Source organism: Pelodiscus sinensis, chromosome 1, assembly GCF_049634645.1.
Source record: "Pelodiscus sinensis isolate JC-2024 chromosome 1, ASM4963464v1, whole genome shotgun sequence".
In the NCBI taxonomy this organism is placed as follows: Eukaryota; Metazoa; Chordata; order Testudines; family Trionychidae; genus Pelodiscus; species Pelodiscus sinensis.
In genome coordinates, this window is record NC_134711.1 from 282,553,605 (window position 1) to 282,581,509 (window position 27,905).

General features: G+C 41.6%; 1 long non-coding RNA gene across 1 annotated transcript; it reads left to right on the forward strand.

The window, feature by feature from the left end:
• Positions 1–2,299: 2,299 nt before the first annotated feature.
• LOC142826476 (uncharacterized) lies at positions 2,300–25,006 on the forward strand. The gene is made up of 4 exons (XR_012900636.1): positions 2,300–2,435; positions 12,647–13,020; positions 13,266–13,535; positions 23,687–25,006. It is a non-coding gene; the product is annotated as an uncharacterized LOC142826476 (long non-coding RNA).
• The last annotated feature ends 2,899 nt before the right edge of the window (positions 25,007–27,905 follow it).

A 27,905-nucleotide genomic window follows, 5' to 3' on the forward strand; every position in this document is an offset into this window, starting at 1 on the left:
CCAAAAGGGGACTCTAGCTAGTGGCCCGGTGGCAGGGACCCTTCCGCGTGGTAAGACAGATTGGGCCAGTGGACTACAAGATATTGGTTAATAAAAGCCGGAGAGAAACCCAAATATACCATGTAAATTTATTAAAAGAGTGGAAACCACGGGAGGCCCTCCTAATCGATCCACGGCCCACTGACATCGAATTCGGACCCTGGGGCGAGCCAGAGGTAGCCGTTGAACAAGCCCAGATCGGAGGAGACCTCTCAATGACCCAACAGGACCAAGTGAAGGGGTGCTACAACAGTTTCGAGAAATTTTGACCAGTCGCCCCGGACGGACGCAGGAGATCCTACATGAAATAACAACTGAACCGGGTAAGATAGTGCGGGACCAGTTACGACCAGTACCCCGCAAGCTGTGGGACACCGTGATAAGGGAACTCCAAGCGATGTTAGATTGGGGGTAATCAGGGAATCCCACAGCAAATGGAGGAGCCCGATAGTATTAGTCCCAAAATCGGATGGAACCACCAGGTTCTGTATAGACTTTAGGAAGGTAAATGCCGTCTCCCGGTTTGACACGTACCCAATGCCTCGCATAGACGAGCTACTAAACCGAGTGGGGAAAGCCCAATATTTATCAACTATAGATTTAACTAAGGGGTACTGGCAAATACCCCTGTCCCCAGAGGCCCAAAGTAAAACAGCCTTCGCCACACCATTCGGGCTATATCAGTTCATAAATATGCCCTTCGGCCAGCATGGGGCAGCCACCACTTTCCAGAGACTAATAGATCACATACTACGCGACCACCAAGAATACGCGGCGGCATATATAGATGATATTGTCATTTTTAGCAGATCCTGGGAGCAACAACTGGAACATATCGCAGCCGTGCTGGGGGCACTTAGACGGATGAATTTGACGGCCAACCCAAAGAAGTGCCACTTCGGGGAAAGGGAGGTTTCCTACTGAGGGTACACCGTAGGACGAGGACAACTCAAACCCTTAGGGTATGTCTACTCTACCCCCCTAGTTCGAACTAGGGGGGGTAATGTAGTCATACGGAGTTGCAAATGAAGCCTGGGATTTGAATTTCCCAGGCTTCATTTGCATAAAACCGGCCGGCGCCATTTTTAAATGCCGGCTAGGTCGGACCCCGTGCCGCGTGGCTACATGCGGAAGCCTAATCCGAACTAGCTAGTCCGTGCTGCATGTAGCCCTGTGGCACGGGGTCCGACCTAGCCGGCATTTAAAAATGGCGCCTGCCAGCTTTATGCAAATGAAGCCCGGGAAATTCAAATCCCGGGCTTCATTTGCAACTCCGTATGACTACATTACCCCCCCTAGTTCGAACTAGGGGGGTAGTGTAGACATAACCTTACTTAGCAAAATTCAGGCGGTACAGGACTACCCAGCCCCAACTACGAAAAAACAGGTCCACCAGTTTTTAGGACTGGCCGGCTATTACCGTCGGTTTGTACCCAACTTTGGAATAATAGCGGCACCTCTTACAGACCTCACGGGTAAGGAGTAAGATCAGCGGGTAAAATGGAATGATGCAACGACGACTTTAGGAAGCTAAAACATGAGCTCACGCACCGGTTCTGATACAGCCCGATTTTACTAAACCGTTTATCCTACAGACCGACGCCTCGGATTTAGGACTGGGGGCGGTACTCGCTCAGGAGGAGGAGGGGGTGGAACATCCTGTCTTATACTTAAGCCGCAAACTATTCCCCCGGGAAAAGGGCTACACCACCATCGAAAAGGAAGCCCTGGCCCTCAAGTGGGCCACTGACTCTTTACGTTATTTTCTTTTAGGTGCAAAATTCACCCTGGTGACGGATCACGCCCCTCTCCAATGGATACAAGGAATGAAGGACATGAACTCCCACATACTGCGCTGGTATTTGAGTTTACAACCGTTTAAGTTTGAAGTAAAATACAGATCGGGCACTGCAAACGCAAATGCTGATTGTCTCTCGCGAATACCAGAAGAGGGAACTGGAAGGGAGGCAGGAATAGGGAGGTACTTAAGAGGAGAGGTGTGTGATGGGGCAGGTAGGCCATCCGCCCTACCCTGCACTGGGACGGACACCGAGGCGGGGGGCAAAAGTCCAGAGGAGGGATTAGGTGGCTGAGGGCGTGCCGCCGAGAGCCAGGGAACTGCGCCGAGCAACGGCGCGGCCGGCAGCCCGCAGCGCAGTCCGACATCTCCCTGTGACATCAGCGGGAGCACTGGCTGGGACGCCAAGAGGGGCGGGGCCACGAACACGGAAGTGGCGTCAGCCCAAGACGCCGACCAGCGGGGGATTCAAAAGGGCCACAGCCGTGGCCAGGAAGGGGGGAGTGCTCGGCTCTGGGAGGAACCCCAGGCCTTAGCAGGGAGTCTGAGCCCAGAGAGGGACAGGCCGCTAGAAACCCCCCGGAGTGGAAGACGGAGGGTAAGTTTATCCCCACACTGGGGGAGCCGGTGAAGGACCGACCAGGAAGAAGGGACCCAGGGCGGGGCCGCGAACCCCGCGAGTGGAGGGTTTGGGGGATCTTGACCCTCTCCACTGACAAGGGACGCACGTCCCTGTCTTAGGGCCCTGGGTCGGGGCTCAGAGAGAGGGAGGGCCCAAGCCCCCTTCCCAGTCCCCTGGGATCCGCGTAGGCTCGGATCACGCCTAAAGTACGTGAAGTACCCCGTGGCTAGGAGGCCGACCGTAGAGTAAGCCTCCCATATAGGATGACTATCCCCCCAGACTCAGGGTGGCCTTTAAGGGGGTGGTTACACTGCCTTTTGCATTTTTATATCTTTCCTTATTCTGTGCTCCTTCATGTTGTTCCACGTAGCTCTCTAGTATTGCTAAGTAATGCTGAAGAGATTTAGCCTGAGTAGGTGTGCAAGTCTCTCCAGAGAATTTCTGGCAATTCACCTCAAGCCTGGCCTGTGTCCTTTCTCTCCAGTCTTGAGCCTCTCTAGAGCGCAGGCTGCCAGTCTTTCCAAATTGGTTGATGGCGTGAAGAAAATAAAAAGTGAAACGAACTTGAAACCACAAAGCTCATTTTCAAGTTCTCATTTAAACTGAGGTCACAAGAGATGAAAGGTTAATACATCAGCCCACTGAATCAGCAAGCTCCCAGTGCCCAATTTTCTATAATCAGACAAATAAATATTAAACTTATTCTATGGATTTCAGTTTTACATTGCTAAAGATTTTATTACTTAGACTTCAGATTTAAGGTTATTGGAGACTGAGAAGTACTTTCTATTAAATAATTGACATATATCGGTATATGAGAAATAGCACATTTTGATTTCATCCCAAGACATCCCCCTATCTGAGTTAAACACAACCTTCACCAGACAAGCAATCCCCTATAAAAAGTGTGCGCTCTCCTTATCTTATCGAGATAGTTTAGTAAGCAGCAACACACTTCTCTGAAATGCTCCTAGCATGCACAGACATAAATGGTAAATGCAGAGATCCAATCCTGCTATTATAGCTCCCCAAACTACCCTTTTCTCCTTTCTCTTCTATTTCTTTCTAACAGAAAATAAATCCTCTAAACATCCTTAAATTGGTCTCTGGTGACACATTTTTTTCTTCATACAAGAGTCTCTCTATTAGCTCACAACAGGAGTCACTGGGCCTGATTCTCCACTGCCAGGTCCCTTGATTTAATAACTTTCAATAAGGGGAAAAGCAGGCATAATGGGAGTAAAGTGCTACCACATAAGTGCATTTTGCATCCATTTTGCCTAAGTGTAACTGACTATGCAAAGTGCAATGCAATGGAGAATTAGGTCCAGTGTTAGATATTCTCCATGAGGGACTGCTGCAGTTTCCCTCATGATTTCACTGTAGTCTACTATAGTACAAAGCATTATTTTGCACAGGCCCTTAGTTGTTGATGTAGCTCTATACCCTTGCAGAGCACATTAAATTACACTTAGAACAGTCATCAAACACTATAATCTTATGCTTCTTTACCGTTTGCACCCATTTCCTCCTACCATCAGAAAGCTTCTGATCTTGTTTATATTAACGTAAATCCCAAGTAATCAGTAAATGAAACTGGAATTCATGTGAGTTGCGTTTCCTTACATTAGGGATGAATTATGCCCAGAGAGGTTAAGTGAGTTTGCAGAAGGGAGGGAAGTATTAGCAGAAATCCAGACATGTTTTCATTGACAGTTCTATTCTCTAATGTGTTTAGCCAAAGTTTTTATATCCTGTACAATTACTAAATCAGAGCTCTAGTTCAATAACTTATCTGCAAATTCCTATGTTCTCACTGGCTATTATTATCTCCTGGGGGTACAGGAGTTTTCATAATAACTGCATAGTTATTCTCTGTTATTCTACATCTGTCGTTAACTACTGCCTTAAGAAACCCACTTTTAAATGTCTACAATGAAGATGGGACTTGTTACTTTGCTGATGATCCATGTCACTCTCCTCTGAGTTCTGGGGAGAGTATGTATCCCTCAAGTGGTAATATGCTGGAAAGGGCAAACCATGCTAGCTACAGTGTCTGTGAAATAAACCTGCTTAAATTATTCTGACACGATCCTGTTTTCCATCATTTTCTCCTTTTGGATTTCATGCCATATTGCATATGCTACAAATCTGAATCCAAACCCGATGGCTGCCAAAATTTAAACAGTAGCGATGAACTGGAATTACCTTGCACGTAATAAGTAGACACCTCTGTTTGTCTTAATAATACAACAAATGGCCTACTTCAACAAATGTGCCACCACCTGCTGCTTAAACAAACAACCAGTCACACGCTCATCCGAGGCACAAACAATCTCTGTTCATGAGGGCATCCTACTATGAGTAGCTTTCAAATTTGGAATAAGACAGGGAGAATGAGTGTAAAAGCACAAGGGTACACATTTGTCAAATTAAACAAGTTTTTGTCACATATATCATTAAAGAAGGTGAGCAGAATTGGAAAAACTAGATATTAGGCATTAGGTGAAACAAAATCAATAACAAATTAAATTTTCATTTAAAGTGATAAATAATGGTATTATATTTACATGTTTCTTCAAGCTTTCCTTTCCAAATTAAAAACAGTCCCCATTCAACCCCTCCCCCCATAACAGACAAAATAAAATATATTTTAATTTTTCAAATTAATTGTAAAAAAATCACCACCTCAAAAGGAAACTGTAACTGAATTGCTCATCCTATCATGCCAAATGGTCCTGCAATAAGAACAATTTCCTTATATTTTACAAACAGTGGAATTTCTTTAAAATTATATTTTACTGAGTTTGTAACTGGCAAAAGTCCTCTTGCAAAAAACAGATGTAGTATGTGATGCCATCAGTAAGGGCACCCAAAACCATAGAGCGAAATTTTTTACTTTGCCATAACACCCGTGTGTGTTGTCACCCGCCAATGAACTGGAGTTAAAATGGGCATAAGACTCTACCCAATACCAACCAGCTCCTTACTCACTTGTTGTGAGGGGCAATAGCGGTGACAGTGTGTTATGAGATGGCACTCATGAATATGTAGTGCAAGGAGATGGCACTCATGAATATGTAGCATAGCTCCTGAATTTTGTAGGACCAATCAAATGTGTTGTGTACCACAAATGGATTCCTATGCCAGATGTTTAAATCAGCACTTACTATACAGAGGCTGCTTACTTCTGCATGTCTAGACTCAAGGTCTGGCTAAAACATATGAGACGACTATTCTCTGTACACCTTACTAAAGCTCATAGCCTCAAATCTTCTCTTTCGTTAGTTTTTTTTATCTTAATGTGGCTTTCTCTGTGTTTTGCTCTCTTCTCAGCAGCCTTCCTCCAACTCTGTTGGTCTCCTGAACAGCTAACTGTCTTTCAAAATATCACTCCTGTGATGGGTGTTCAGAAAGTATTGTTAAAAATGGATCCTCTCCATCACAGTATTTTCTAAGCTGCATGGATGTCACAGTGATGTCTCCTGTCATTGTTTCTTTACCACTGTCATATTCTAGTCCTTGAGGCTTAGCTCCTGTGAACTAAGATTTACCTGGCTAATCCCTACAGTAATCCTCTACCACATTGACTTTGGCCTATTCCCCCCTATCTTTTCTTTTTTATGGATATTTGAAGGGGGGGGGGGATATAAACTGTCCCACTCATGTTATAGTTCTCCATTCCAGTATTCCCTCCTCTAGCCTCTTTCATTGCACCCAAACAATATTAATAATGAAATTAATAATAAGAACAATATTAGAAACATTTATCTTCAAAATACATTTTGGACTGCAGACTTAGTGGCTAACCATTACCTGTAACAGAAGTGGGTGGGGTTTGAACTGTCTACTCCTAATATAAACCTTGGGACCATGCTAAAAACTCTGATGGTTTGTTTCCACTTACTGGCAGATTGACACTGTGGAGATCAATCTCCTGTGCTTTGATTTAGTGGGTCTATTAAGACCTATTAAATAGACCACTGATGGTGCACCCATAGATTCCACTACTGCACTGAGTCATGAGAAGTAATGGAAGTCAACAGGAAAATTTCTCCCATTGACCTGCTGCAATGGGGATGCCGCAGAAACTCAACTAAAGATAAATCAACTCCAGCTGCACTATTTATGTAAGTTGCATATCTTAGGTCGACTTTCACCCTTAATGAAGAACTGTCCTGAATGATGCTTTTAAAGTCGGTAGTAAGTGACTTAGCTGAGTTTTGCTATTTACCAGTGTCTTCTAAACATTATCTCTCTTCTAGATTTTCTTCCAAATCAGTACAAATAATGAGAAGTTCTGTGACACCTTAAAAATTAGCAGTTTTACTTGGACATAATCTTTTGGGTAAAAACCAACTTTGTCAACTGCATCTTATGCCCAAAGAAATGCCCACATAAAACTGTTTGTCTTTAAGGTGCCACAGGACTCCTCCTTGTTTTTTGCAGACACAATTTAAAATGGCAACCTTCGGATACTTTTTCCAAATCAGTGTCTTCTCCCATCTTTTCTGTGATCATCCCAAGAGGAGGCAAAATGCAGCCCATGTGGAATTAGGTTCAGCTCACTTTTGGTAGTTAAATTAAGATGCTGAACTTCAACTTCACTTTAGCTCTCTGTGCCCCTACTTTCTGGAGGAAAAGCAGATAGATGAGCAGATAGACTTGCAAAATACTGAGAAACTATTCATTGGCCTTCACTTTCTGATCCAACTCCCTCAATTATTCCCCATCATACTCTCTCAGTTCTTTCTCCTGTATAACTGAATTATTATATTTGAAAACTCAGTGTAAAGAATGTTAAAACCCGTGGAGTTGTGCTCATCACATTCACATCTTGACCCTATATTACACTGCAAACTCCCATGTACTTCAAATAGTGTATGTGTGGGCCCTTAATAGATAACATCATTTGAAAGCCTTGGCACATGAACTGCTTGAGTCAGACATGCACCAATGCATGAAGAAAGAAAAAGGCCATTTTGAAATCATGGCATTAGATTTATGAGAAAAATAATATCTTGCTGTGTTTAATATCCTAGTTTACTTGTCTAGTCATAAGCAAACCAATCAATATCTGCTCTTGATAGCTTAAAATCCCTAACAAGGGACCCATTTTACTTAAGAGATCCTGTACTTCACACTATGCCATTTTTATGGTGCAAGATTGAGTAGCAGTTTACTATACAGGACACCCTCTCTGTAGCACCTTTTATTATTATGAACCTTTGGCTATAATGAGCCCAGTCACTGTATCCCAGCTACAGGTATGGTACAGCCTGGACCCTCCCTCACCACCCAAGGAGAGTGTTAGACCCTGGTGTGGGAGGTCTGGGATTTGAGGCTATAAGAACCCTGCAGCCCTGGGCTGGCATTTTGATTGTCCTTTCATTATCATGGCCCCCTGGGTATAACAAACAAAAGGCTTGGATCCTGACAGGTTCATGATAGTGAAGATTTTCTGTATAGGCTAGAAAAGAAATATTGGGGGTTACAAAAAAGACTATGACGGCTTGTAAAACAGATCAGTTTCCCCAAATATCCATGTGTCTCAGAAGGGCAGCCGTGTTAGTCTGTGGCACCTGAGAGACTAACAAAAATAAGTAAATGGTATCATGAGCTTCCATGTGCAAAACCCACTTCTTCAGATGACCTCAACACTCTGCCAATGACACCGTGCATAAACTGGAGTCCCCTGATCTTGAATGGCCATCAGGAAAAGTTCATCTGTCTTATTGGGAGTGGTGAGCACCATATGCATCAGATATGCAATCTGTTTTGTTGCCTGTTAATTAATAGATATTAAGTAGGTTATAACTGTTTTAAGACTCTTTCACTGGAAAAAGACCCTGTAAACCAGCAATGGATTAACCACTGAGTCCACAGGGAAAGAGTGTTTGTCTGGAGCCTGTGAAGTGGTAGATCCCTTAGCTCAGGGAGGAGTAGATCCTGGAACCCACAGAGGGGCAAAGAAAGCAGCCTTTTGCATGGAGCCCTTGGAACTGGGATAGGGTAAAAGGTGCACACATTAAGAAGGTTATATCTTGAGCCCTAGAAGTGGACTAAAGGTGAGTGCTCCAAGAGAGCAATAAGCAGGTTGTAGACTAGACACAGTTCACCAGGCTATTCCCTGTCCTATTCTGGGATAGGTGGGACTTGAACCTATAGCTCTGTGCTCTCCAGGTGAGTGCCCTAGCCCCTACACCATGCAAGAACCCTTCCTACCACCTCACCATGAGGAGGCCCCTTATCCTGCCTGCACCGGTGCTGTCTGAGGTGGCTAGCCATTCCCAGCCATTCCCAGCTAGGATCTGTGGTAAGTGATGTCCATGTTCGCTTTGCTTCCCACAGCTTCCATTGACCAGGAACAGTGATCTGTGGCCAATGGGAGCTGACAGAAACTGTACCTGAGCATATGCAAGTAAATAAAGTGCCAGTGGCCCATCACGGGCTAACCTTGGTGAATTGTGTCCAACCCATGGGTCACTTATTGCCCACTTCTGTCGTAGAGTGTGTTAGTAGCAAAGCATTTTGTGAGGGTAACAAGAGCAGCATGAACTAGAGCACATCCAGGTGCTTTTATATTTTGCTGAAACAAGAATTCAGTTACAAAACTCAAACCATTCTCTTAATAATAATATTAAAATAATATTTTATTTATATTATTATATAAGGGTCTTTTACAGTTCTTAATTTCTGTCTAACATTGCTAGTTTTAGAATTCTTAAGTCATAGCTGTTTCCTCCAATCACAAACAAAAGGGCATGTAGCTGATTATTCTGATTGTTTTTTAAAGAGCACTCCTCCCTTTCTTTCCAATCATCGCGCTGAGCTCCTGCTGTTTCTTCTGCCTTGAAATTATACAGCAAATGCTCCCAAATTCTCTTATACTTAAGTTGCAAAAACTTGTGTGCAGGAAAATAAATAACTCAGATGTAAATGGCAGAAAATGGTTATATATACAATGTAATTCTCTTAAACTGTTACCAAAGGTAGCATTTTTCACTAGAGTCAAACAAGCATCTCCAAACAATTTTCACAAATATCCACTGCAATAAACACGCATACATCAATGAAAATTGTAAGCTTGTTGCACATAATTCACAAAAAGGAACAAGGTAGAATTTTCAGAATATTAGTCGTGATGATTAATTTGCTCAGCTAAATGGAAGTATAACTCTCCTGCAATGCCATTTGATATAAGGAGGTGCACATTTACAACCTAACTTTCAAACCCTTCATGCTATCAAGGGAGGAAGACTGGTCCAGTGCTCAGTAAGATACCCTTGCATATAGGTGATTCAGTTTCAATTTCCCTGCTCTCTCATATACTATCTGTGTGACTGTGATGTAGGTGTTTTTGAAAATCTTCATCTTTAGGACCCTAAACACTTTTAAAATCTGCCCCCTGTGACTCTCTTTTTCATAGTTCCTCATTTGTAAACCAGGTATAATAACACTTCTCTACCCCACAAGGATGTTTTGAAAATAAATACACGGAAAAAACGTGAGATGCTCAGATACCAGGGTAATGAGAAGCCAGATAACCACGTAAGATACAAAATAACACTGCTGAAATACTATTATTTCTCTCAACACCTACACTATGTGGAAGATCAATGCTGCTATGGACCATGTTCTCACTAAATTGAACTCAGAGGGCACCCTTGTCAGCGCAAGTACTCCTCCTCCTCAAGGTGATTAAAGAAAGTAAATGGGAGCATTTGCTCTCATCGGCCCTCCCCCCATTGTGTGGATGGTGCAGAAATGTAATATAAGATACACTGTCTCCACTTCGGTAATATACATAGGTAGAGTTGTGTGTCTTACTTGGACCTTCCAAGGTTTTGTACACCAGATCTCAGTGATTTAATCCCAGAAAAAAAGATTAGGAGCTCCATGCTAATCACCAGCAGATACCATTAAACACAAAGATGATGAAATTGGACACGATGTAATTCCTGAACTGAGAGAAAGGACTTGTATTTGAGAAATTTGTTTTCTTTTGATGACAAGTTTTTGTCTGACAAAACTGTCCAAATTGTTTTATTTGATACAATATGAGAGCTAATTAGAGCCCAAGTTCTTTTTACAAATTAAGAAAAAGCCCAAACTGAAAAGAGAATGATTAGATTTATTTGTTATGAGGATTTTGTTGCGGAGGCCTGGACTGGTGCCAGGCACAGCCTACCTCCAGCAGAGAGCCAAACTCCAGAATTATCAACTGAGTCAGATGGATACTCAACTGCTTTACAAGTAACATTTCAAGAAGTAAATAAACAGAGCAGTAGTGTCAGCACGTGATGCAAAACTTAACCTTCTTGCTCCACTTGTAGCGTGAATAACAAATAGTTTTAAGAGACCATTGAGTGAGGCAGAAGATCAGCTGTAGAAATGAGATGAAACCCACATAATTTACTTAAGAGAATGGTAAGGTCCTACAGAACAGTCATGAATGTTAGGGTATGTCTAGACTACAGGGTTTTGTCGACAGAAGTTTTTTTTGTCTACAAAACTTCTGTTGACAAAGAGCATCTAGTCTACATCCAGTTCTGTTGACAAAGCAAGCCGCTTTGTCGACATAACAGTGTGGACGCAAAGGACAGTGTAGATGCAATAACGCCTTCTATCGACAGAACTCTGTCAACAAAAGACGTTATTCCTCGTAGACTGAGGTTTACATACGTCGACAAAACTACTGAGTTTTGTCGATGTTATGTCAACATAACTCAAAGGCAGTGTGGACGCAGGTATAGTTTTGTCGACAAAAGTCCACTTTTGTCAACAAAACCCTGTAGTCTAGACACACCACTAGAGCATAGAATTGAACGGGGAGGTCTATATTGTGACTTCATGCACAGCTCTGAATAAGAGGTGAGATATAAGTTGTGTAACTTCAGGAGTAGCCCTGACAGTCAGTTTACTCCATGTGAGAGAATAATAGCTTGTTGGTCACCTGTATCTGCAACAAATGTTGACAGCTTTCCCATCTCCAGCCCCGCATGTCAGCCTAAATGTACACACCAGCAAGTGGGGAAATGGCCTATGACTATGAACATTCTCATGCCCTCCCTTAATTATTCTCCCTTCACCTATTCCTCATGAGGGGAAGGGTAAACAGAGCCTGTCAGATCAGTTCATACAGAAACGGGGAGTTCTCTTGCATGAGCTCATTACCCAGGTCACTCACTAAACTTTTAAGAATCAAGATCAAACTCCTGAGTTTTCTTACTTCAGGTTAGTAAGCCTATTTGTTAAATTTGTTGAAGTGGACCCATGACAGATGACAGATGCTTGATGGCAGAGCTGGACAAATAAATGATTTTTTTCATTCAATGGCCAAACGGAAAGTCAAATTTTGGGTTGAATGAAATATTTTGTAGGCTCCAAGTGAAATGTTTAATTTCAATTATTTTTTAACTTAAAAATAGAACTGAAATCAACTTAGAAATTAAAAGTCATTTGAAATTGAAAAATCAACAGGTTTTGCTTAGAAAAATGCAAAAACAAAACATTTCTCCATTTTTCATGTTTCTGTTGACCCAAATCTGCATTTTTGGGACAGAAAGTTTTGTCCATCCAGCTGTAATTGTTAAAACGAGGAACTTGTTAAAGCAGAATTTCTGTGGTTTGTGAATCCAAAGAGAAACTCTGCGTAACAAAGCAATATCTGAAACAAATTAATTTTAAAGTTGACATGATACTTTGAAAGTGTCTACACTTCGGGTACGTCTTGACTACACGCCCTTTTCAAAGAAAAAGCCTCTTTCGAAAAAGAGCGTCTAGATTGCACTAAGTAGATCGAAAAAGTGATCTGCTATTTCAAAAAGGAAAAAGGGCACCTGGAAGCACTTCTGCCAGGACGTGGGGGCAGCCTTTACTTCTGGGTCCTGCATCATGCTCTTTGCAGCGACGCATGCTTAAAGGGACTCCCCCAAACAGCGGTTCCTCTGCTCCTGCAGCTGGATTGCCTACCTCCTAGAGGGACAGCAAAGATTCTGCAGTGCTTGCTTTGAGTGCCCTGCTTTCTGGGACACCACAGCATTTTTTTTCCTGGTTGGTTTTTATGCTTTGAATTGGTTTTTTTGCCATGGAGCCAGAGCTGCCCCATGACAGGCGATGGCCCCACTCTGTAGTGATTCAAGTTCTGCTGCAATTCCATGAGGCCTTCATAGTGTTCATTGCAGGTCTGGATTCTGAACCCAGCTTTCAGCCCCTCCTTTGGGCTGCAGCAACACTGTTCTTGCCACCGAACTTCTTCCATGAGAGGCAATTTTGGAGTCTGGAGACAAGTTCAGACTGCTGGGACCAGCTCGTCATGGAGCAGTGGGACGACCAGGCTTGGCTCCAAAACTTCAGAATGCATAAGGCCATCTTCCAGAAGCTGTGTACCTGGCTCACCCCTGCCCTACAATGACAGGACACCCACCTGTGCCTTGCCAACCCCCTGAAGAAGAGGGTGGCTATTGCCCTCTGGAAGCTGGCCACCCCCAACAGCTACCATTCGGTGGGACACCAGTTTGGTGTGGGGAGATCTATTGTTGTCACCGTGTCAATGGAGGTAAGTCCCTCTGGGGAGACAGTCCATGCTGGGTAGGGAGAGTGTAACAGGAAAGGGCAGGGGGGAACAATGGAGTGGGAGTAGGAGAGGGCTCCTGGCCTTACCCTGCCCTACTGCTGGGAGCGGCTGCCTGGGGGGGGGCTCCTGAGGTCTTGGGGGGGGGAATGAGAGGGTGCACCTCCCAAGGACTTGGGCAACCTCTCTAACTTCCTATTCTGTGTGTTTGTATGTGTCTATTTCTGCAGGTGGTGAGGGCCATCAACTCGGAGCTGCTGAATGGGATTGTCCACCTCAGAGACCTGGAAACCATCATGGCCGGCTTTGCTGGGCTGGAATTCCCACAGCATGGCTATTCAGTCCAGAGAAGTGTCCAGCCACAGTGGATCACAAGACATGGGGCCTGGAGCAGCTTGGGTCTCCCAGGGCCCCCACCCACACACCCACCACCTACCTGGGACAGCACTGTCTGCAGGAGTGATTGTTGTGTCGCTTGTGCATACATGCCCAAGTGCTAGGTATGACACTTGCAGTAGTCTGTGTGCTGTCGTGTGAGTGTCCTTGTGACCAGACTTTCCCTCAGTTCCTGGCTGGGGGAGGACAGCCCTCCCTAGGGTCAGACATGTGTGGGGCCCTCTCCGAGCTGTGAGCACCTGCCCCTGTGTGCCTTGGGAATGAACATGCTTGCACATGCACAGAGAGGTGCAAGCTGTCCAGGAAGAGCATGACGTGCAGATTCACATCCCCTGTGCTCTCACCTCCCCCCTTCTGTGCATGTGACCCTGACCACACTCACCTGATGTTCCCTCACCAATGTCAGAGGATGTCTGCGAGGTCTCCTGGGTCTGGGGGACTGGTTCCAGGGTCAGGGTGACCAGACTCTGGTTGGGATCCTCCTCCTCCTCTTCATCCTGCAGTTGCTCCTCCGGGTTGTCCTCAGGCCCCTCCTGGCAATGCTGTACCAGTGTCTGCACCCCGGACTGCACAAGTGGTGGGGCAGAGAGGGGTTCCCCACCACCCAGGATTCTGTCCAGCTCCTGGAAATACGCGCAGTGGTGAGGTGCTTCCCCCGAGGTGGAGCTGTGCTAGCAGGCCCCAGCATAGCCCTGCCTCAATTCCTTTACCTTGGCCTGCACCTGGTCCAAGGTTCTGGGGTGGTGTCCTTTTTTGGCCAGTCCCTCAGCCATGCGGCCATAAATGTCTGCATTGCGGCGGCGGGAATGCAGCGATTCCCCCTTTCCTCAAAGTTCTAAGTGTCAGGACCTCTGGCCCTGACCAGGCTGGCGCTTGACTCTTGGTGCTCCTAGAAGCCTCGTGGGCTTGTACCATGCTTCTTTGGCAAACAGGCAGGGAGAGTCTTGTGGTCAGAGGCTTCCTCTGGCTGCCTTCCTGCTATAATGGCTGCCCAGGGTGCCTATGCCTTTAAGTCATGGCTACAGACAGGAACAATAGAGGTTTTTCCTGAAGATGGAGTGTCCACCAGGGCTTTTCCCTGGTGGTCTGTTTTTTCAAAAAAAACCAAACCCGCAGCTACATTTGCCTTTTTTCGACAGATCTCTGTTGAAAAAGGTGTTATTCCTTGTAAAATGAGGTTTACCACTGTTGACCAAACTGCCACATTCTTTCGATTTACTGTTGAAAGAATGCAACAGTAGTCTAGATGCGGGTGAAGTTTTTTTGAAAAAAGGCAACTTTTTTTGAAAAAACAGCATAGTCTAGACACACCCTTCAAGTATCTACTGGTATAACTATTTATTGAGGGGTGTGAAAATGTGTGCTCCCTGAGTGATGCAGGTGTACTGACCTAACACCCAGTGTAGACAGCACTTCCATCTTTCTGGGACAGCTGCTGCCTTTTAATGCAGTGGATTAGATATGCCAAAAAGAGAAGTTCTCCCATCAGTGGAGTAGCATTTTCACTTAAACACTATGGCTATGACTACACTACAGAATTTTTTCTGAAAAACAGCTGTTTTTCACACTACTTTCTGAACCTCCCATTGGCTTGGAACAGTGAACTGTTGCTACTGGGAGTTGCGAGCAGCTGTGCCTGGGGACACTCAGATAAACAAACCATCTGGCAGCCCGCCAGAAGATAACCATGTGCAGCCCATAGGCAGGAGGTTCTCCATCCTTGGTCTACTGGGTAAAATTAAAGAGCAATCCCTGATCATGGGACATGGTTAAAAAAATGAACTTGCCTAAGGTATCTTGTATCTCTTCTAAATATTCCCCCTTCCTCAGAAGGTATTATCATTATTTGTATTGTGGTAGCACCTAGCACCAATTGTCCTAGGACCTGTAGAAACAGAACAAAATGAGAGCCTCCACATCAAAGAGCTTATCCCTCATCTTTTCTTTTCCAAGTCATGATTTTACATCATTCCTCCACTACTGATATATATGTATATATAATCTTCTACATTCTTTGATGTGATCTTGGATTTTGGCATCCAAGAGATAATTTGTGGCTAAAGATTAACATTCTCTTGGTTTTTGTTTTGTACATCACCCTAATTAAATCCATCCAAAATCATCCCCTATATTTTTGTCAAGGGTGTTTTGCCCTGAAGGGAGAAAGAAATTACTAGAAATGGGATTAGCTTCTTTTTGTAAATGCTGTCATGTTACCTTTGTAAGCATTTTATTCAGTTCTGAAACTAAATATATGTTAAAAAGCAACATTTTTTAAGCCAGGGATTCTTTTTTTTTTTTGGTGCATTTTATTAGGTTGCTCTCTGAAGCAGTTAAATTAGTTATGGTACTGTTATTGGTGTTGATTATAAGGATGTCTGATTTCATTTAGCATTCATGCTGCACTGTAAGTGTCTTTTATAACTTACTTTCACAGATGATTTATCCCACTGTAAATCATTAAGGACATTCATTAGAATTTGTCACTCTGTTCCAGCCGGCCAATACTTTTGAAAATAGAGATTCAATTGTTTGCCTTTAATTTCAGTCATGTTTTCTTTTATGCTTTAAGCCATTCTGTATTTTGACATATTGCTAAGTGGCTCTGCCACTTCTTAATATTATAAGAAATCTTTAGCTATTATTCAGACTGGTCTCTAGAGACAGACTTAGTCCTACCTTAGGCTATGTCTACACTGTAGAGCTATTACGGGGTACTTCTGGTATCCTGAAATAGCTACTCCATGTCTTTTGAGAAAGCCTGTTATTTCAAAATATAACAAGCTCTCTATTCCAAGATCCCTATAAACCTCGTTCTACAAGGAGCAAGGGATTTTTGGAATAGCGCTCTATTTCAAAATTTGGCACTGTGTAAACAAATTTTGAAATAAGTAATTTCAAAATTAATTTGAAATAATGTATGCAATTTGCATAGTTCAAATTATGTAGCTTATTTTGAGCTCTGGGTGCAAAGTAGATGCATCCACAGTCCCCCTGGTATAGGCAGGTCAACTGTCTGGTTATAAGCCAGATAGTCCTCTTTGCTAAGGGTACGTCTAGACTACAAGCCTCTTTCGAAAGAGGCTTTTTCAAAAGAATCTTTCAAAAAAGCCTCTTTCAAAAGAGAGCATCTAGACTGCAACCTCTTCTTTCGAAAAAGTGAGCTGCTTTTTCGAAAGAGAGCACCCAGGCAGTCTGGATGCTCTCTTTCGAAAAAACCCTGTTTGCATTCAAGAACACCTTTTTTTGAAAGAGCACTTTCGAAAAAAGTCGTTCTTCCTCATGAAAGGAGGAGTACCGCCATCAAAAGAAAAGCCGCGTTCTTTCGATTTAATTTAGAAAGAACGCGGCTGTAGTCTAGACTCAGGAGAAGTTTTTTGGAAAAAAGGCTACTTTTTTCAAAAAAACCCTGCAGTCTAGACACAGCCTACGTTTTTAACTGTGTCCAGTACTGAGACAAAACAGGATTTGGTTTTGCTGGGCAAAATGGGCAGAGGACATCATTTTGAAGAGTGTGCTTCTGCACTCCCACCAGTGTGACCTTACATGTACTATGAATACAAGGTCATATTGTCATGGACAGGCCACTCTTAAAATGGCATCTCCTGTGCATTGTGACCTCACAAAAGAAGGAATGGGGGAGATAGAAGACAAGTCTTACACACACAAGATAAAATTTGGCAGGATGGGAACCAAGATCCTGATCAAGAACGCTTTCACTTTATTTGCCTTTGAATAAAGGCCAAAATGCACAGTATTGCCTTGTACTGTAAAAGGGTTCCACAACAGGCTCACCTGTAATCTTTAGCACTCAAGACAACAATATAGTCAAGAAGTGTAGGTGATGTGAATTGCCTTTAGGCAATACCTTTAAATTATATTTTAGGCCCTAACAAACAGCACATTGTATGAAACACAATGTTAAAGCACCTTATAAGATGTGCTCTCTCAGTGCATGTTTCAGAAAGGGGAGGACAAGTAAAGAACATTTTTTTTCTGAAACAACCACAGCTTGTTTTTCACTCATTTATTTATTAAAAGGTCTTCATGATATTTATTTGATCATAGGTGTGTGTCTCCATAGGTATGTTCACTGACATACTGAAGTGTTAACAAAATATCCGTATGCCTCCAATAGACTGGTATGAGATATGGCAAGGAAAAAGTTGCTGCATTTGTGGTTGTAACTGGCAGTTACTATAATACTTCTTTAATGTTTGTTCCAAACATAGAATCATAGAATCATAGAATAATAGGACTGGAAGGGACCTCAAGAGGTCATCGAGTCCAGCCCCCCGCCCTCAAGGCAGGACCAAGCTCGGCCTACACCATCCCTGACAGATGTCTATCTAACCTGTTCTTAAATATCTCCAGAGAGGGAGATTCCACCACCTCCCTTGGCAATTTATTCCAATATTTGACCACCCTGACAGTTAGGAATTTTTTCCTAATGTCCAATCTAAACCTCCCCTGCTGCACTTTAAGCCCATTACTCCTTGTCCTGTCCTCAGAAACCAAGAGGAACACATTTTCTCCTTCCTCCTTGTGACACCCTTTTAGATATTTGAAAACCGCTATCATGTCCCCCCTTAATCTTCTTTTTTCCAAACTAAACACGCCCAGTTCATGAAGCCTGGCTTCATAGGTCATGTTCTCTAAACCTTTAATCATTCTTGTCGCTCTTCTCTGTACCCTTTCCAATTTCTCCACATCTTTCTTGAAATGTGGCACCCAGAACTGGACACAGTACTCCAGCTGAGGCCTAACTAGTGCAGAGTAGAGTGGCAGAATGACTTCACGAGTTTTGCTTACAACACACCTGTTGATACAACCTAAAATCATATTTGCTTTTTTTGCAACAGCATCACACTGTTGACTCATATTCAACTTGTGGTCCACTATGACCCCTAGATCCCTTTCCGCCATGCTCCTTCCTAGACAGTCGCTTCCCATCTTGTATGTATGGAACTGATTGTTCCTTCCTAAGGCTATGTCTAGACTGCAAGCCTCTTTCGAAAGAGGCTCTTTCGAAAGATACTTTCGAAAGAGCCTCTTTCGAAAGAGAGCGTCTAGACTGCACGCGGAACTTTCGAAAGAGCAAGCCGCTTTTTCGAAAGAAAGCACCCAGTGAGTCTGGATGCTCTCTTTCGAAGAAGCCCTATTTACATTCAAGAACGCCTTCTTTCGAAAGAAGCACTTTCGAAAGAAGGCGTTCTTCCTCGTGAAATGAGGTTTACCACCGTCGAAAGAAAAGCCGCGTTCTTTCGATTTAATTTCGAAAGAACGCGGCTGCAGTCTAGACGCAGGTGAAGTTTTTTCGGAAAAAGGCTACTTTTCCCGAAAAAACCCCTGAGTCTGGACACAGCCTAAGTGGAGCACTTTGCATTTCTCTTTATTAAACCTCATCCTGTTTACCTCTGACCATTTCTCTAACTTGCTAAGGTCATTTTGAATTATGTCCCTATCCTCCAAAGAAGTCGCAACCCCACCCAGTTTGGTATCATCTGCAAACTTAATAAGCGTACTCTCTATCCCAATATCTACATCATTGATGAAGATATTGAACAGTACGGGTCCCAAAACAGACCCTCGAGGAACTCCACTTGTTATCCCTTCCCAGCAGGATTTAGAACCGTTAACAACAACTCTCTGACTATGGTTATCCAGCCAATTATGCACCCACCTTATCGTGGCCCTATCTAAGTTATATTTGCCTAGTTTATCAATAAGAATATCATGTGAGACCGTATCAAATGCCTTACTAAAGTCTAGGTATATGACATCCACCGCTTCTCCCTTAACCACAAGGCTCGTTATCTTCTCAAAGAAAGCTATCAGATTAGTTTGGCATGACTTGTTCTTCATAAACCCATGCTGGCTATTCCCTATCACTTTATTACCTTCCATCCACTAGTCCATGAAGTTTCCACCAATATCAGTATTGCCTTCATTTCACCAGGGATGTATTTATTATTCAAACACATTTACAGTTCAAAACGGTTTAAAACAGGACTTGGTTTACCTATGCAGTAGGGATATCCCAGCCAAATGTCTACCTCACTTGATAAACAATAGTCCCAATTGTACCTCAGAGACTAATAAAAATATGTAGAATCGTGAGCTTTCATGGATAAAACCCACTTCATTAGATGAACCGGAGTGGAAATAACAGAAACCAATTTACATATATAAAATACCTGACAATTTTAGACCTGTGCTAATGAGGCTAATTAAGTGGGATGGATGTGTTTCATATATAGCTTTTGATGTGGAAATGCAGGTGAGAGAGATTGGCTTTGTAATGCAACAACCAGTCAATGTCTTTATTCAAGCTCAGGGTAATGGTATCAAATCTGTATTTGTTGTGAGGAGTCCCTATCTGGTCCTTTATTAATGCAGGATCCCCTGCAAAAAATGCCACCTGCTAATCACTAGTGAGTTGCTTGTTGGCCTTTTATCATATCAGTTGGGATGCAGCTGATTAATCACAGGGCGGGGCTTAACCCAATTCTTCTAAAGGGCAAACTGACCCTTTAACAGCCACATATCTTAGCATTAGAATGATTTGAATACATCCATAGGTGTTTTTACCGGTATTGTGAGATAAAGGTGCACATGCAACCTGTGGAGGCTGAAAATTTGTCTCATATTCTCAGGATGTTTTCTCATTCGAAATATATATGCATAGGTCATATTATTTCATGATAGATAGATAGATAGATAGATAGATAGATAGATAGATAGATAGATAGATAGATAGATAGATAGATAGATAGATAGATTTTTGTCATTAAAATAGATTAATTTGTTACTTCTCCCCTCACCTTGTCATGAATAATATTTTCCCACCAATGCCTTCCCATCCAATGTTGGCCTGTATTAAAGAAAGTTCATTATTCAATCTTTTATTTTTATCTTTGTTGCAGCAAATTATTTTCACCCTTAAAATCTCAGTAAAGGGAAGGTCTTTCTTCATTTCTGATTAATGAAAACTTGCTGGGGTTTCATGGGGTCTTGCTGAAGCCAGACCAAGCCTTCCTTCACTCCCCCTCCTCCAGTTGGATAGTAAACCCCTTGGATTTCAACTTTAGTGTTGGAGCTCGAGTATTGGCTTTGGGCCCTCTACCCAGCATGCATGGGTTCAGATGGGCTTAGGCATTGGTTTTCGGTCTGTGGTTCATGTTGTAATTTTTGTTGTCAGAAGGTGTTGCAATATAATGACATTTGAGAAATGTGCCTCACTTCAACTTTTATCTATAGGGATTTTCCATAAGAAGAAAAAATATGTTAATTGGCTAATCACAATTTCTGAGTCCATCTTAACTTCTCTTTGTATTTTAAAATACTGTAGCTTGTATTTTATCAGCCCTTCATCTTACTATTACACCTAATAATACAAATATCAGATTAATATTGGGGTTATTTGATTAAGAAATAATCTCATTCCTTCCTTCCATACTAAAACATTATTGTACACACACGCACACACACACACACACACACACACACACACACACTGTAGAATTGAAGGAACCCTACATTGTTAAGTGAGAGCCTCACTAGCTTATCCTGATCCCATATAAAGTATAATTCTGTGACTCTAAGAGGAACAGCACAGAAATCACAGCTCAGGGAGGAGGAGAGGTTAAAGTGGCTTTAAACCATATTGATACCCTCCTGATTCTGATTTATTCCAAAAATTGAAGTGGCCTCTGGGCATAATTCAGATCTGGGAGGGAGGGGGCTCTCTCCTGGGACTATCCTATGAACTCTAGCACTGCTCAAAATCTCTTCTGTGTTCTACTGTTCTGTGACCTGCTGCCCCATTCCAAGCATGTCCTCAATGCCCGGGCTTGTAAAAGGGTCCTTGGAAAATAGCCTGGAGCTTTCTTCCTCATTTTCAGTATCAGGGGAATCTTCTGTGGCTGGCTCCATGTTTATACTGTTCCTTACCTCTTTACCTGGCCTTACGGGACCGGGGCATGGGCAAAAACCTCACCCATAGTCTCTTTCTAATATCCCCATACACATATTTGCATATAAAAGAGCAATCTCAATATTCATTATTCTGATGCAAGTTTGTAAAGAGAAGTTTTGCAATTTCTTTTATTATTTCAATATCAGTTCTACTACGGGTAATAAATTAGCAGTTTTGTCATACTCTAACTCTCAAAGAAAATGCTACTCAGTCTACAAACCATCCTGATTTATTTGAAGTAAAATAGGCTTTAACATTAGCTTTATTTTCTAGTATTCATGCTCACATGACATGTGTTAAATTAATAAATGTACCCCACTACAAACACTTCCTAAGGAGCAATAAATAACATGTCAACACACACTACCCTTAGAGGCTTGGGAACAAATCTATTTTAAACACACACACACAATTTCCCCCCTTCCACCTTCCTCCATAGGTTAGCCAGGAGCAGGCAACACTAACTGGTGTGCCTCGCTGCATCATGTTGACAGTAAAGGAGAACCTGAGTATCCCAGTGGCAATGTTGGATAGGTGGGAATCTTCTCTCCAACCCCCTGCTGCAGTCCTTTTATTCAACCTGAATTTCAAAATAACTACTTCCCAGAGTAATTTGAAGTAATTACACTCCAGTGCTTCCTGGGCCTCTAAGTCAAGGTAGAACATCCACAATAATGGAGCCTTCCTTGGACTAATTTCAAGGCTCCCCTGTAGTGGGGACATGCTATTTCAATGTTGTTATTTCAGGAGTTATTATTTCAAAATAACTTATTTTGACATTATTTCCTAGTGCAGACATGAAAAAGGAGTGCCAGCCATCAGCAGAGGTGCCCTCTGAGTTTGATTTAGCGATTCTTAACTAGACTCTCTAAATCGAACTCCAGAAGATAGATCACAGCAGTGATGATTTTCCTTTTAGTGTAGACAAACCCACAGTGACTTCTCTTGGGAGCAGCCAGGAACAAACCTGAACTAATACCTGCAGTCTAACTAAAAAATACCAATGATGATCAATATGCACTTTGGTTAGCATTAACACTCCTTTACTTAACACTTTAATTAAACATGATATAATATTTATAGTTTGTAAAGTTTATCTCATCCCTCAAGGGTTATGCTAAAAGTTATCCAGTAGAGGACTTATTTAAATGTCACAACCAATTTAAATCAGCAGGGGGCACTTCAGTAAATTAATTAATAAATGCAGCTTGCAGTAGTAAATAAAACAACCAACTAGCATTTACACTGCCACCATTTACACTATCTCCAAGTGTACATTCCTTTGAATTTGTGAGTTCTTCTGTCTGCAGAGTTGAAGATCTTGAAGCTGGGAACAGCATTTTGTTGGTCCAGTAAAACAGTCCAGCCAATGCAGCACAGAGCAGAGCAATTCTAACTTGGGATCATTCCATGCTCCATAGCCCATTGGAAGATGGGAATTGTTCTAACCAGAAGCCATTAACCCTGGATTCTGACAATCACATCACTTTTTCTCTTCTCAGATTTAGGCAACTCCTTAAATGCCCTGTTATATCTTCTTTCCTTTTCAGATCCTTTCCCAAACTACAAAGGTGTTGGTTGCTCAATACTGTCTGCACTACAGACCCTCATCAGTCAATTGTAGGCACAGCAACAGTCTCAGCCCATGCTCCAGTGAAGCCCACCAAGAGCCTGAGGCTTCTTGCTTGCTCAAAACCCCAGCAGATTCTCAGCAGCTCTTATGGTTTTCTTGCAGCCGCTCCTGGTTTGAACAGAGCTCCTCACTAGCTCAGCTCAGCTCTCCTGATCTTGACCTTGGCTTCCGTCCTGCTGCATGCTCCCCCTTTATTTCCTGGAATTACATTCACTTCTCCAAGGCATCACTGGAGTTGTAGTCACCAACACTATATTGAAGCACACAGGATCTTCCCAACTAGAACACTCCTAGTTAAATTCAGAGGCCCCTTTTGAAGAGGGTGCCTAGGGCCTATACATATTTACCAAGAGTTAAATAATAAGAAGTGTCCTTAAAGGAGTTGAAATGAAAACATTATGAGGTGTACAATAAAGATGAATACCTTGGGAATGTACTGCTGTCATACTTCCTCTCCCCTCTAAAAGTCCATAGTTATTATCCTGAGTCTTGAGAGCCTCATCTGGTTCAAAATATTTCCTTTGACATCAACTGATTTACATCTCAGAGTGCCTAGAACCTATATCTTTTTCACTTCAGTGCACATTCCTTCTCTATTTTCTATCTGGCCTGGAACAGAATAACTGTTTTTTTTTTCTTTTCAGTTTTGTACAGTATATTTCATCCTGTAATGGTAATGCTAAAAGTTATCCACGATGGGAAATAAAGGAAGCATAAGAGGAAATACTCCATCAGTTTTCATTAGTGAGATCACCACAAGCAATAAGACAGCATCCTTTTGAACATGATGCTTTAGACAAGGACAAATCAAAATGATGAAAAAGGGAAATGACAAGGCAGGTTTACCAAATGTTATCCCATATTGATCTCGCAAAGCCCTCCACATAGCAGAAGAATGCAAAGCGTTGACAGGAAAACATTTTCAATGAGTAAACAGTCAACAGAAAGCCAACAAAGTGACCGTGGCAGCACATTTCCAGCATTGGAGAAAACTGACCTCATCAGCAAAGAGATGGCTGCAACTCTGGGGGAGGATGCCACTATATCACAAGACAGCCCATTCAGCAGAGTCAATCCGAAAGTGAAAGATCACTGGTCTCAAAGGTTCACAGCATGAATAGTCCTGCTTGAAGGGAGGAAATTGTGAAGAATTTCAATGTATATGCAGGTGGATGGAGACAGGTATCTTGAAATAAAAAAAAGAAAAGAAAAAATGGAAAAGACATCAGGATTTACAGTAGAATTGAAGTTATCTTTATGAGTGTTTGGGGCCAAAAGTCTCTGGTCAGATCTGCAACAGATGGAAATCAGCATAACTTCACAGAAGCCAGTGGAACTACTAATTATCTCAAAATAAAATAAAGATTTAAAATTTGTGAGAAAGTTTTGAACCTCATGGGAACTTTCTGATTGCTTTGCTAATGGATAATGCAATTAAAGACATTTCTTGAAGTCCCTATTTTGCTCCCACTGAAACCAATGGAAGTTTTGAGTTGACTTTAGCGGGGACTGGACTCAAAGAGATTACCTTAATCCAGTACTGAAAAAAATAGAGCATATATCTTGCTTTAATGAAGGCTAATAAAATTGTTATTAGTGAGTTTTTAGGAATGTTGGATGATGCTGACAAGTCTGAGGTTTGCTAGGGTTGCTAGAGTTATTGAATGGGTGACCTCTACAAGAATGAAGTACCAAACTGAGATTTATAGAAGCATTTCTACTGGAATAAGCAGAAGATTAAAAAGATCTGCCAGAGAACTGAGACAATTCCAGCTAAAAATGGTTCCATGCTGTCTGGGGCAAGATTTTTATTTGTTATGATTCATGCTCAAAAGCATTTTAAAACATCACTTTCAGAGAATATCTAAAAGTGGTTCATATTAATTGTATCATGATCCAAGATTACATTACAGTAGTATTGTTATTATTGCTGTCTGCAGAATATTTTAAAATGTAAAACCTGGCCTAATAAAAAGCTCATTAACATAGTGAACATCTGACTTTTTTGACAGGCAATATGGGGTTCTTTAATTTATTTTCATTATTGATGGAGCGTCAGAATTAACTTTTTATTGAATTTCATTTGCCTTAGACTTAAATAAGCAAAAACACAAAGTATAATTGGTTGTTTTGTATGGAACAGAATGCAATAGGCGGGTATCTACAAACCATCAACTTGTTTAGGGAAACATATTTCATTTGCTGACATTTTTCAAATTTCACATGCATAAAAGAGATTTGCTGAGGACTTTGTATTGAAAGTTTGCCATGTTTATCAGGAAATTTGACAGCAATGCATCCTGCATGAATACATAAAATATCAATTGACTGGCTATTGTGACATTATATATATTTTTCCACATTCAATAAGTATTAAATCAAACACCCAAAACAATAATGTCTGTGATTTTTGTAACACTTCTTTTGAAACAATACTTTGTTCCTGGAGGACATTAAAAAGCCTAGTGTCTTAAAAATCCTGTTTATATTTAGAATAATTGACAGATTTCTTCAACTGGCAAACAGTAATGTGGAAATGATTATAATTTATTCTTTGCTATTCTTATCTATTTCAGTCACAAAAGTTTTTGTGTGTACATGCATGCTTGCTTGCAAACATCAACCGACTGAATGACCTTACTAACAAACAATTTTGCTGACTCTTGTACAGGAAAATTCTTCAGCATCTTCAGTCTTCTTCTGGAATATCTCCCTAACAGATGGCAGCTTGTCATTGCCAATGGTTTGCCAACCTGGAAAGCCTAAAGGATCCATGCAGAGCTTGACACTTTTACTCCTCTTCCCATGTCACCTCACAGAAGAAGCCAGTAATGACCTCTTTCATTTCACAGATGAGTCCACCTTATGTCAGCTGATTTCTTCCAAATCACATTGTGCCCATTCTATTGTAAGGGTGCCAATAGGCCTTACATTAGTTGACAGCAAAGCTATACACTAACTAGCTGCCTTTGGTGAAAGCAAAATGCAAAAGGCAAATTTCTGTAGCTGCCAGTACTGCTATTGGTCGTCTCCCCAAGCAACATCACTTCTTTTCTGATCATTCTATCAGCTTTCTGAACATTATTTTAGACATATGACTAGACACAGCAAGCAAATGGCTTTGAACCACTTTGAAAGTAATTAAGCATGAAGCATAGCTGTAGACTTTATTTGATTCAGACTGGTCATTCTATTAGTAATAAGCTCCAGAGTCTTTATGCCGTTATATTTTACTGGGATTGATTTTTCAAGCTCCATCCTAAATACCCAGATTTCACAGCATTCTATTTAAGATTCAATTAGAAAGGAGTAATTGTGATTTATTGAAAATATTTTAATGGAGATAGATAGATAGATAGATAGATAGATAGATAGATAGATAGATAGATAGATAGATAGATAGATATGTTCTGTAGTATATGTGTGGAGTTTTAACAAAGCAGTCCACTGAATATTGAGGAACTCACTTCAATATCTCTTATATCTGAAGTAGGAAAGAAAAATTAACACCAAGGTAAATAAGGTGAATCTCAGGTCAGTCATCCTCTACCTGTCTAGACGATGGATCTAAAGACTCCAGAAATCTTCTTTGTGTTCAATGGAACCAAAGCAGCCATGCGAAAGACTTTCATCAAAGTAGTGATAAAATAGGATTTCTCTTTTAAACTCTTGAACCATGTCCAGCCTATTTGCAAAGATTTACCTGTAAGTTTAACACTTGACAGAACAGGTGTTCATTAAGATATACAACATTATGAAAAAGATATTTTAAGGTTATTTTTATTGCATCTCATAGTATCGGGGTCTAATTCCTTCTTTCTACAATACGAGCTATTAAGGAGTAATTTGTCAGTTTGAAATTTAGTGCATTGATATTCACAGAAAATCCCATATTCTCTCTAGTACAATTTGGAAATGTTATGCTATAAATCACCTTTACAGCTAAATGAAAGCATCATATCATGTTAGGGTCACAGAACATATATTTTATTAATTTGTTATTCAATAAACCATACACTCACCATATAGGTATTTCTAACCCGTATTACCTTACAAAAATGCTTTCCTAAATAGACTACTGGTGTAATTTGAGAGGTTGATTCTGATCTCACTTATACTGGTGGAAAACATGAGAAATTCCATTTAGGCCAAAGGAGCTACAATAGTGAAAAAAAGCACTGCAAGTCTGATCAGTATTAAGCCATAGTATAGTCAGCTGGCCAGACTGCACAAGAGCATAATCATTAATTGCTATAGTATAGTTCCTCAAAATAAAGGCCCTTTTGGGGATAGGGTTTGATAGACCAATGTAAATTATTTAGCAGTTGTGTGCCATTGCTCTGTACCAATTAGTAGACCATAATAGAATCTGACTACCTCTTCACACCAGCTCTTTTCAGATTTTAAACTTCTGCTAGGATCCGTTGATGCTGAATGATTTCAAGAATGTTGCAGGTGGACAGACAAAAGACAAATTACACCCTCAGTTCAAAAGTATAAATCTGTAATAACTGCATCAGGAACATTAATTGAATGTAGAATTTGTATAATTAAGAGCCCTTACTTACCACAAATATTGCTTTACCAGGAGTATTTTCTATGCCTCCAAAAGCCCATAAAGTAGTTCATTACCAATGCCCCAGTACAGGAAGGCACTGCAGCACATGCTTAATTTTAACCATGTGATTATTTGTATCTCTGAGTCAGGACTCAAATGCTGAAGAAATTAACTTGTTACTAGAGCTCTGCAACCTGATCAAGTCAAATCACACAGGTACTTAAAATTTGCTTTGGTTCAAGTTTGAACTGCATTTGTAAAGGGAAAGGAGTGAGGCCCCTTTTTAAGCCTAAGGGCATGTCTAC